The sequence below is a fragment of the Nicotiana tomentosiformis genome, chromosome 12, assembly GCF_000390325.3.
Source record: "Nicotiana tomentosiformis chromosome 12, ASM39032v3, whole genome shotgun sequence".
In the NCBI taxonomy this organism is placed as follows: domain Eukaryota; kingdom Viridiplantae; phylum Streptophyta; class Magnoliopsida; order Solanales; family Solanaceae; genus Nicotiana; species Nicotiana tomentosiformis.
This window is the reverse complement of record NC_090823.1, coordinates 18,600,204-18,611,600: the sequence shown is the minus strand read 5'-3', so window position 1 is coordinate 18,611,600 and position 11,397 is coordinate 18,600,204.

Here is an 11,397-nt window from a genome sequence, read left to right as displayed (position 1 = left end):
ATTTAGAGCTTAGTGCAATCAGTAGACAAGAAGAAAATTTTGTTAGCCACAAGATCATATCCAATTAAGAAATTCATTTGTGCCTAGTTCGCAAAAAAGAGCAAAATACTCATTTGGCACTGTTGTAAAGCAAACCAAACCTTCATCCACTTCCATAAAATATATTCATTGACGACAACTCTACGTCTGCATTAGTAAAATGGACGACAGACGTGCGCAAAACACAGTACAAAATTGATGCTCACTGGCCAAAGATAGTATAGTTTAATTATCGTCTTCATAGAGATTGAATTTAAACAATGCTCAAGTAATTTCTAGCTTAACGCTATTTAGGATGATTAACACTTTAGTTGGGATGATTAATAACTAAATTAACTATGAAACTAAAATAATTAATAATTGATCACAGAAAGATAAGAGTTGAGCAACACCGAAATATCAATGGGAGAAATAAAGGTCATGACAGAATAAGTGCAAGATAGCTATTTGGGATCTAACTCTAGTTCAATTCACTCTAAAGTTCTAATGATTCTCACGAATTCACTCGATGATTAGTTCAAACGTGTAGTCAAGACTTCTCTCTCGATTAAATCTTAACTCTACGAGATGAACTAATATAAGCACTATGAACATATGCAAGCATGCGTTGATGGATTAGTTTTCAGGAAAACGTCTCTCGAATATTCTCCTAACTTGATTTAATTAACAATTCAACAAGCTCTTTCGATTACTTAAAAGAATCACTAAATTAAACCAAACAAAATAATGCAAAGATAATTACCAAAATATTCCTCTTTCGATTAATTAAACTGGTGAATAAAGTTGCAAAGCTCCCAAAACCTACTCACTTACTCTAATTCAAAGGCCAAAGATATTACCTTTCCTTCGAAAATCATGTACCCTCACACTAAAGATAGAGAGTAGTTCCACATACAATAAAATTCAAGAACAAATCGAAACTCAAGATAGAAGAATTCACTCACTCTTAGAAATAAAATTCATGTGCCACAGAAAACGTACCCTAGGCTCGCCCGTAGTGTAATACTCTACTAATTGAGCTTATTCAGTCAAATATCAAGTAGGACTTTATTTTGGTTGTAATATAGGCTACTGGACGGGTAAGATACATTTAGATATAGTGACTACACCTCTCTAAGAATTTTAATACATATACATTAACATTTCAAACCCCACATTTATATGGAACCAAACCCCAACCTTCACCTTTAATGACATCAAGCTCCTAATTTCTTTAACCACGGACAAGATGAGAACTACCACTAGCAAGGTATCAATTTTTTTCTTTTCTAAGTTCTGATTTTTTTTTTTCTTTTCATGAAAACTTATTTTTTTTTCAATTCCCTACAAGTGGCTCTCACAATTTTTCAAACAATTCGCCTTTCTCCTTTTTCAATAATTCCACTCAAAAACCTGACCATACCTTAACTTAGCTTTTACAAGCTCATAACAAATTCAAGTGCTCAAGAGAGGTAAAGAGTTCAAACAGATAGTCAATTCAAATAAAATGGACCAGGCTTATAGTGTGGTTGTAAAAGAAGTAGGATTACAGGCTCAAAGGGGCTACTAGGATACACAACAGTTAGGCGGGCCATAAACATATAATTGGCTCAACAAAAATAAATGCCTATATCACTTTCTAGACTGAACAAGACTACTATTTTGCTTTGCAAACACACGGAAAAAGTTTTAGACATCAACTGACATGTACAGAATATCAACAAAATCTCACACACACATTGGCACATAACTCACTTAGGACTGGATCTATCCCATCTCTCTAGTCAAAGCAGTTAATCAACATCAAAATCAACCAAATTCAGGCACTTATACATGAGTCAAGAATTGGGCCAAGGCACTCACTACTCTCAAGGAATAACAAAGTCAAGAAAAGTCATCTCCATTTAATACCATAACCCAGGACTTCACTATTCTTAATGAAAAAAAAACTAACTACACTTGGTTCAAGCAAAACGCTTGAAAAAGAACCGCGACACAAAGAAAAATTAAGGGGAAATTGTTACACTACCTAAGAGAAACAAAAATATATTTTTTTTCTTCGACTTTGATCCCTCAAGAAGACAGTCGAGGAAATCCATCGTCGGGAAAAGTCAATTTATTTTGCCAAACAAAACACGAGAAAACAAACATACATGTACATATTTACATCCCCCACCGCACATTATAAATTGTGACATGTCCCCATGACATACAAATAAAAAGCAAGAGGTAAAGAAAAATCCCCTGATTCATCTAGTCGGGGTCTGAATCGAAGTCGGGATCTCCTTTGCATGCCCGACCCAGTGCATACATCCATGCTTAGAGCTTTTCTTTTTGCCTTTTTTGGGTAGACCCCACACTTATCATGCTTACTCTATCCAGCTAGTTCTTTTAGGGCCCCCATTGCTCCTTCCATCTTAAAGACCACCCTTTTCCCCCCGCTCTGAGCATAAGCTTCCTTGCTTGAATGTCCAGAATCGCTCTGGCAGTGGCCAAGAAGGGTCTCCCTAGAATCAGAGGGACTTCCCTATTATCTTCCATGTTCACCACGATAAAGTCCACAGGGAACACACATTTATCTACCCGAACACATATTCTATATTACTTCAGGTATGATTATGGTCTGATCTGCTAGCTGGAAAGATACATGTATAGATCTAATTTCTCTAATATCTCCCTCTAATTTCCCGAAAATAGACAGAAGCATAAGTGTTACACCCCGTGCGTCCCAATATGACGTATAATGAATATGAGACTTTTTAATCATGATTTAAATAAGTTTAAAGTTATAATATGACTATTTATGATGTTTGGATAGAAAATATAAAGTTTGGGAAAAGTCGGACTTAACTTGCGAAAAAATCGACTAAGGATTTGCCTTGTAACGGAGCGTTTTAAGAAATATATTTTGTGTGCTATATGGGATCGTTTTTGGGATATAATATATACCAAATTGAAGGTCTTGGAATGTAGTTTCCAACGCTCTTAACCATTCATTCATACGACATCCGGATAAAAAGATATAAGCATCGGAAGATGGGCCAATGATAGGGTGCCAAGCTAGCACCTCTTTGACTTTCCGCACTTGATATATATAGGTCTTAGGCCGTCTTTATCTTCATTTTTTCATAGAACACGATCTGCGAACATCCATAAGCTCTCTTCTAGGGTTTCAAAGGAGATTAACATCCCGGATACGAAATCAAGAAGCGATAACATTAGAACGATCCCTACGAAGTAAGTATCGCTATATCGCCTCTCTTTTTCTTTGGTGTTTAAGTTTTGGAAGGTACTTCATAGTTAAGAAAATACTTACTTTCTGTATTTAAGCTTTAAATATCATGGAAGGTTGATAAATTTGTTTCCTAATAGTTAGAACTCACGGGACGACGATAGGAAGCCGTGAGTTCGATTTATTTTACATTTAGTGGACTGTTTTGTAGTCCACTCGTGATAGCCTATTATGTTGCTGGTTTATAGAGTTTGGAAGGATAAAAGGGCATGGATAAATTCCACATGTGGTAGGGTAATAGGCTGGTCGCTCGTCGTTGCAATTTCAGGCCAATTGATAATTTGTTGATTGGGTGTGTTATGGTATATTTGGGGTTTTATTGTATTGAAGATCCCGAATTGTAGTTGGGCTATTTTTGAGTTGTTGATTGTATTATGTTTTTATATAGCCTATATAAGGCTTGAGGGAGCAGTAAAATCGGGGGAAATGCTGCACGTTTTATTTTAGAATCGAGTTATCGTTTGAGATACATGATATACTAGCACCATCTAAGTTGTACATGTATTTCTTTGTTATAGGGTTGGTGCGCTAGTTGTCATAAGCTTGTTGTTGAGTTGCATTGACGACTTGAGGTGTAACGACCCGACTTGTCGTTTTAAATATTTACGCCCTGTTTACTAACTTAAGGTCTCAAGCAGCTTTGCAATATGTATTATGACCCGCGGGTATGGTCGAGTTTGATTTACTAAAAATTCGGAATTAAATTAAAAGAACAATCCTTAATTTGAAGCTTAAATGGAAAGAGTTGACTGGAGAGTTGACTTCTGAGCAAACGACTCAGGAATGGAATTTTGATAATGTCAATAGCTCTGTATGGTTATTTTGGACTTAGGAGCGTGTCCGGAAAATTATTTGGAGGTCCATGGTGGAATTAAGCTTGAAATGCCGAAAGTTGAATTTTTGAAAAGTTTGACCGGGGAGTTGACTTTTTGATATCGGGGTCGGAATCCGATTCTGGAAGTGGGAGTAGGTCCGTAATGTCGAATGTGACTTGTGTGCAAAATTTGAGGTCAATCAGATGTGATTTGATAGGTTTTGACATCGAAGGTAGAAGTTGAAGTTTCAAAGTTCATTACGTTTGAATTTGGTTGCGATTCATGATTTCGATGTTGTTTGATGTGATTTGAGGCTTCGAGCAGGTCTTTATTATGTTATGGGATAGGTTGGTATGATTGGACGGAGTCCCGAGGGGCTTGGGTGTGTTTCGGGGTAGGTTTGGACCAAATTGGAGCTGTTTGGACTACTGTTGCTGAAGTTTGGTTTCCTTCTTCGTGAACGCGAAGGGAGTCCCGCGTTCGCGAAGAGGAATTTGAGGGACTGATGGTTTACCCATCGTGAACGCGAAGCTGTGGACGCGAATGCGAAGAAGGAGCAGGGCAAGCCTTTGTGAACGCGGCCCACGCAACGCGAACACGAAGAAGAAAGGAAGATTAGGGCCTAGGGTCGTTTGGCCTTCGCGAACGCGAAGAGTGGAATGCGAAGGAGTTGGTCAGCTGGTCATCGCGAAGACGATGAGGGGTTCGCGAACGCGAGGAGGAAATGATGGGGCAGAAACAATTGGCCTTCGCGAACACGACGAGGAGGTCGCGAACGCGATGAAGGATTTGAGGCAGTTCTATTTTGGCCTTCGCGAACGCGAAGAAGGCCTATTTGGGCAGAATTAAAAGTCCCAAAAACGGGGGTTTGAGTTCATAACTCAAAATCAAATTTGGAGCTCGGTAGAAGGCGATTTTTGGAGAGATTCTTGCGTGGGTATTTGGGGTAAGTGATTCTTATCCAGTTTTGATAAATTTCCGTGATTATGCCTTTAAATCCATCATTTAATTCGGATTTAATGGAGGAAAAATCAAGATTTTTGTAAAATCTTCCAAAAACGAAAATTTAAGATTTGGAAGTCAAGTTGTTATTGGAATTCGATAAAATTGGTATGGTTGAACTCGTATCGGAACGGGTGTTCGGATTTCATGAAAATTTTGCCGGGTTCCGAGGGGCGGGTCCCGCGTTGACTTTTGTTGACTTTTTGGAATTAAGTACGTACTTGGAATATCTAACTAACTTTAAAAAGGTAAGTGTCTTGCTTAACCTCGAGTGGGGGAATTACCCCTTAGGTATCGAGTCTTATGTGCCAAATTGTGTAATTAAAAACCATGTACGCGAGGTGACGAGTACGTACTTGGTTTATATCTGTAAATTTCATGGATTAAAAATCCTTAGACGCCCTTATGTATTAAATTGGAAATTATTGGAAATTATTAAATCCTCTATTTGTCATGCCTAGATTCTTGTTTGTTGAAATTATTTTTACATGATGATTTGGTGTGATTGCCACCTTGATTTTTATGTGAAATATTATTTTGTTGAGATGTTCATTTCCGGATATTTTGTTAAGATTTTTGTGCATATTATGGTCGAGCCATGGGCTCCTTATTGTAGATAATAATATATTATTGATTTCTGTGGCAAGTTGTAATATTTGAGCACCTGATGTGTAATTTGTGATATGTTGTAAGATTTGAGCACTTGATGTGCAATTTGTGATATGTTGTAAGATTTGAGCACTTGATGTGCAATCTGTGATATGTTGTAAGATTTGAGCACTTTATGTGCAATTTGTGAAATGCTGTAATATTTGGGCACTTGAGGTAAAAATTATATTATGCTGTGATATTTGGGCACTTGGAGTGCAAGTTATATTATGCTGTGATATTTGGGCACTTGAGGTGCGATTTGTAAAATATTGTGATATTGATACGCATGCGGTGAGATAAGGGTGGCTTGAAACGTGTGGCTAGTAGGAGAACTACTAGAAGTCATGCGGTGATATAAGGTCAGGGTGTTGAAACGCATGCGTGAGATAAGGGTGGCTTGAAATGCGTGGCTAGTAGGGGAACTACTAGAAGCCATGCGGTGTGATAAGGGTGGATAAAATGCGGGATGCTATTTCGAGAAAATGATTTATTTAAAATTTAATGTGAAGGCTCCCGCGGTGATATAAGTAAATGAGATATTGTGAATTTATTTATGATTTGGGACTATGATGCGGTACCTCAGGAGTGCCGTGTTGATATTTCTTTATTCATGTTCTTGCCTTGGGTGATTTTGTTTCATTTAATATGTAAATTCTTGCCTTCTTCCGTGATGTACTAGTTGACTTTATTATTATGTGTTTTGTGCTCCTAGTTGTATTGTGTTGACTTTGGCTTTTTAGCACGAGACTCTGAAGAAGTATGTTTCTAGTTTTTCTTACTGATTTTCGATGATTGAGTTGATTTAAATAAAAGAAATTATTATTATGTTTTAAATTAAATAATTTTACAACCAAACCAGTAGTTTATCTGATGCTTTGATATAAGTGCAAAGTTATTTTCTTCACCCAAATGATTTCAAAAAAATAAATTCAATTCTTTGTTGATTTCTTACTTGATTTAAAAACTTTTAAACTTACTTTAGTGGAAATACATTGATCATGTGGGTCTTATATACATTGAGGATATTGGCATGTGAATTGTCCGTGTGATTGTGATATGAAATGTGGGCACGAGGTGCTGTGATTAAATGATAATGATATTTGGCACGTGAGTTGTCCATGCAGTTGAGATATGAAATGAGGGTATGATGTGCCGGAGAAATATAATGATTTAATAATGGGCTGAGACTCGTATTTATGAAAAATATAAAAATGGGCTGAGACCCGTATTTTTATGATTATGAAATGAGGTGTCACATGGTGACTTTTTAATTGAAGAATTATATTCAAAATATTTATTTGGAAAGATTTTTATTATGAAAGAATTATATTTGAAAGATATTTATTTGAGAAAAATTTTATTTGAAAGAGAGTATTTGGTAGAATTATATGCGAAGGACATTATTTGAAGAATTTGATTTAATTGGGTTTACTTGTATTATTATTTGTTGAGCGATATTAAATGGTGTTGTGTTGTCTTGCTGTGCATATCACTAGTTATTTTATGACATCCTTATTGTTATCTGTTTTCTACTATCCTGTACATTATACTGCACGGGCTATTAGACTAGTGAGTGTCTTGACTGTACCTCGTCTCTACTCCATTGAGGTTAGTCTTGATACTTACTGGGTACCGACCGTGGTGTACTCATACTACACTTCTACATATTTTTGTGCAAAGCCAGGTATTGGAAATATCAGACTTGAGCAGAGTTAAAGCGGGATCGTAAGGATTCAATGTAGAGCTGCTTGGTCGTCGCAGTCCCTTGAAGTCTTTTCATTTCATTGTACTGTTAATTTTTAATCAAACAGTATTATATATTCGGTCCTCGTGATCATTCTATGTATTCAGTTAGAGTTTGTGACTCAGTATTACCAGTCTTGGGAGGTTGTATATTCATATTTATTCCGCTGTTAGTTTCAAAAAAATATGGCTTCAAAATGTAAAAGAAATCGGCTTACCTAGTCTTAGAGACTAGGTGCCATCACGACGCCTGTGGTGGGATTTTGGGTCGTGACAAGTTGGTATCAGAGCTCTAGGTTCATAGGTTCTACGAGTCACGAACGAGTCTTGCGGATTGGTACGAAGACGTCTGTACTTATCTTTGAGAGGCTACAGAACTGTTAGGAAATTTCCATTTCTTTCATTCCTGTCGTGCGGAATTTGTTGAATTTGGAATTTGAACCTTTGTATATCCATTCTCTCACAAATGGTGAGGACACGTGCTACTGGGTTAGCTGAGCAGGCATCCGCACATACTGCTAGGGCTGCAAGAGGCCGGAGACGAGGTAGAGGCCGAGGAAGGGCACGTGCTACGACTAGAGCACCTGTCAGAATGACAGTTGAGAAGCCACCATTAGTTCCAGTTAGGGGACAGGTACCAGAAGCACATGTTGTTACCCCCGGACTTCAGGAGACTTTGGCACAGTTCCTAAGTATGTTTGGTACATTAACTCAGGCGGGATTGATCTCTGTTGCACCAAATATTTCGCAGATTGGGGGAGTAACTCAGACTCCTACCACAACTACAAAGCAGAAGGCTCACGTTGTTCAGGTTTCGGGTGTAATACCGGTACAACATGTTATTCAAGTTCTACCTGAGGTCAGGCCAGAGTCATCAGAAGAAGAACAAAAGAGACTTTAAAGGTTTAAGAGGTATAGTCCACCTACTTTCAGTGGCACAACTACAAAGGATGCCCAAGGATTTCAAAAAAAAAATTGTCATCGTATTCTCCGCACCATGGGTATTGTGGAAGCGAGCGGAGTTGTCTTTACTATATTTCAACTGTCAGGCACAGCGTATCAGTGGTGGCAAATCTATGAAGAAGGTAGACCAGCCAATGCAACACCACCAATTTGGGCTCAATTTTCGGAAATGTTCTTGAAAGAGTTTGTTCCCCAGACTCTCTAAGATGTGTGGCACACAGAATTTGAACGGTTGCGTCAGGGCACTATGACAGTATCAGAATATGCTATCAGGTTCAGTGAATTAGCCCATCATGCACCTATCTTGGTTCCTACAGTTAGAGAACATGTCCGCAGATTCATTGAGGGGCTCGATTATGATATTAAAATATGCATGGCTCGAGAGTTGCAAACTGATACTCCATTTCAATAAGTAGTGGAGATTTCAAGGAAGATTGAGGGTGTTTTAGGCGAGGAAAGGGAGTCTAAGGAGGCAAAAAGTTCTCGAAGATCTGGAGGGTTCAATGGATTTTACTCTTCAGCTAGAACCCATTATAGCGAAGACTCGAGCAGTCAGTCAGCTTAGTCCGCACATCATATTACTCGGAGTGCTCCAGTTTACAGTGCACCACCGACACGAGATTCTTATAGTAGTTATTTCAGTTATCTGGCACAGATTTAGTACGAGCAGCCGCGACCTCAGAGGGGTTGTTATGAGTGTGGTGATACTAGGCATATCATGAGAGATTGTCCCAGACTTGGGAGGGATGGATTTCATCAGAACACTCCAGCTATAAGCTTTATTCCAGTTAATACTCCACATGCACCGTCAGCAAGAGGTGGAGGACAAGCGGGTAGTGGGCACCTAAGAGGTGGAGGCCCGACCTGTTGATATAATCACTATGATTTGGCTGAGGCCGATACACCAGATAGTGTCGTTACAGGTACGATCTTGATTTTGTTATAACATGATATTTTTTCTTTAATTTGATTCGGTTCTAAATATTGAGGTGAGTCCTCCTATTATGCTCCGCTTATGGGTGAGCTTTGTAAATTTGTGACCCACTTATATGTTTATCTCTGTTGGGAGATTTGAAGATGTGAGCCCGTGTCTATCATTTTATTTTTGTACACCATTGAGGGCTCTAAGTCCAAAAGTAATTAATATTATTCATTATAGTGGGTTTAATGTGTTTCGGAATGATCGATTCCAATTATTATGAATTATATGCCCTACCGGTATGAGTGTTCATTATGTGTTGTAAAAACTATTTATGAAATTTATTGAAAAGAATAAAGAAAGGAAATTAAAAATTTTAGTTTGCACAATGTGCAAAATACTTGTGATACGGAGTTGAGGACGAGATCCTCGCATTTTTACATGATGTGAAATATTTAAACCGGGCTGCAAGCCGCGGTGGAAGTTATGTAAGGACGAGGTCCTTGTGGTGAAATATTTATGAGTTTAAAATTATCCCTTTATGAAATTAATTTGTACAATAATATTAATAGGGAGTCATGCCTGTTAGGCTTATTTGAAAATTCTTGTGTATTTTTCTTTTTATATTCAGTCATTTTTGTGCTGTAAACATTGAGTTTTAGCCTATGAGTTGAGTGCCCAGGTGGCATTAAATGTGACTCATTAATCCGAGTAAGTAATCATGAGGTCTTCATGCCTCACATTCTGTTGTCAGTATTGTGAAAATTCGAAATGAGGTGGTGGTTAATATGAGATTAATTGGTGATGCTGGAATTAATTATGAACAGCTTTTAAGACCAGAGATATGGTGATGAGCATACATATGATGTGCTTCATGTCCTGATATCATTATGATAAGGAAATACTGAGATTAATGTTATTGATATATACCCTATGGTATTTTGTTGAGTTGTGGATATGTTGTTAGGAGTTGTTTGGGTGTTACTCTGGCAGGTGGATAGGCCCAATTACAAGGGAGACTCTGCCGAAATTTCTGAAAAATTTAGGAGTTAGTAAAATTTGGAGGAATGAGAATTTGCAAAAGAAGAGATAAATATGTTATGTGTTTGAGGTCGAATGATCCTAAGCGGGGAATAATATAGCACCCCAGAGAAAGTTTTGAATTACTTCAACACTATCGAGAAAACTGATGTGTGCATAGGCACGAGTTGCTATAGCCAGTTGAGACTAATACTGTGCGTTGTTATGAGAAATCAAGCCTTTTGAAAATATTAGAGCGTAAGAAAATGGCCTTAAAGTTTTCAAGTATGGATAAAAGAAATAATCTCAAATGAGATGATGTTGTCATGCTTATCTCAAATGCGGTAGCGTGGAATCAACCGTGAGTATATGTGTAAAAGTAAAATCATCAATTTGGTAATCTCAGAATAATTCTTAGAACGTTCGAGGACGAATGTTTGTTTAAGAGGTGGAGAATGTAATGACCTAACTTGTCGTTTTAAGAATTTACGCCCTGTTTAGTGACTTAAGGTCTCGAGCAGTTTCGCAATATGTATTATGACCCGCGGGTGTGGTCGAGTTTGATTTACTAAAAATTTAGAATTAAATTAAAAGAACAATCCTTAGTTTGAAGATTAAATGGAAAGAGTTGACTGGAGAGTTGACTTCTGAGCAAACGACTCCGGAATGGAATTTTGATGATGTCAATAGCTCTGTATGGAGATTTTGGACTTAGGAACGTGTCCGGAAAATTATTTGGAGGTCCGTAGTGGAATTAAGCTTGAAATGCCGAAAGTTGAATTTTTGGGAAGTTTGACCGGGGGGTTGACTTTTTGATATCAGGGTTGGAATCTGATTCTAGAAGTGGGAGTAGGTCCGTAATGTCGAATGTGACTTGTGTGCAAAATTTGAGGTCAATCGGACGTGATTTGATAGGTTTCGACATCGAAGGTAGAAGTTGAAGTTTCAAAGTTCATAACATTTGAATTAGGGTG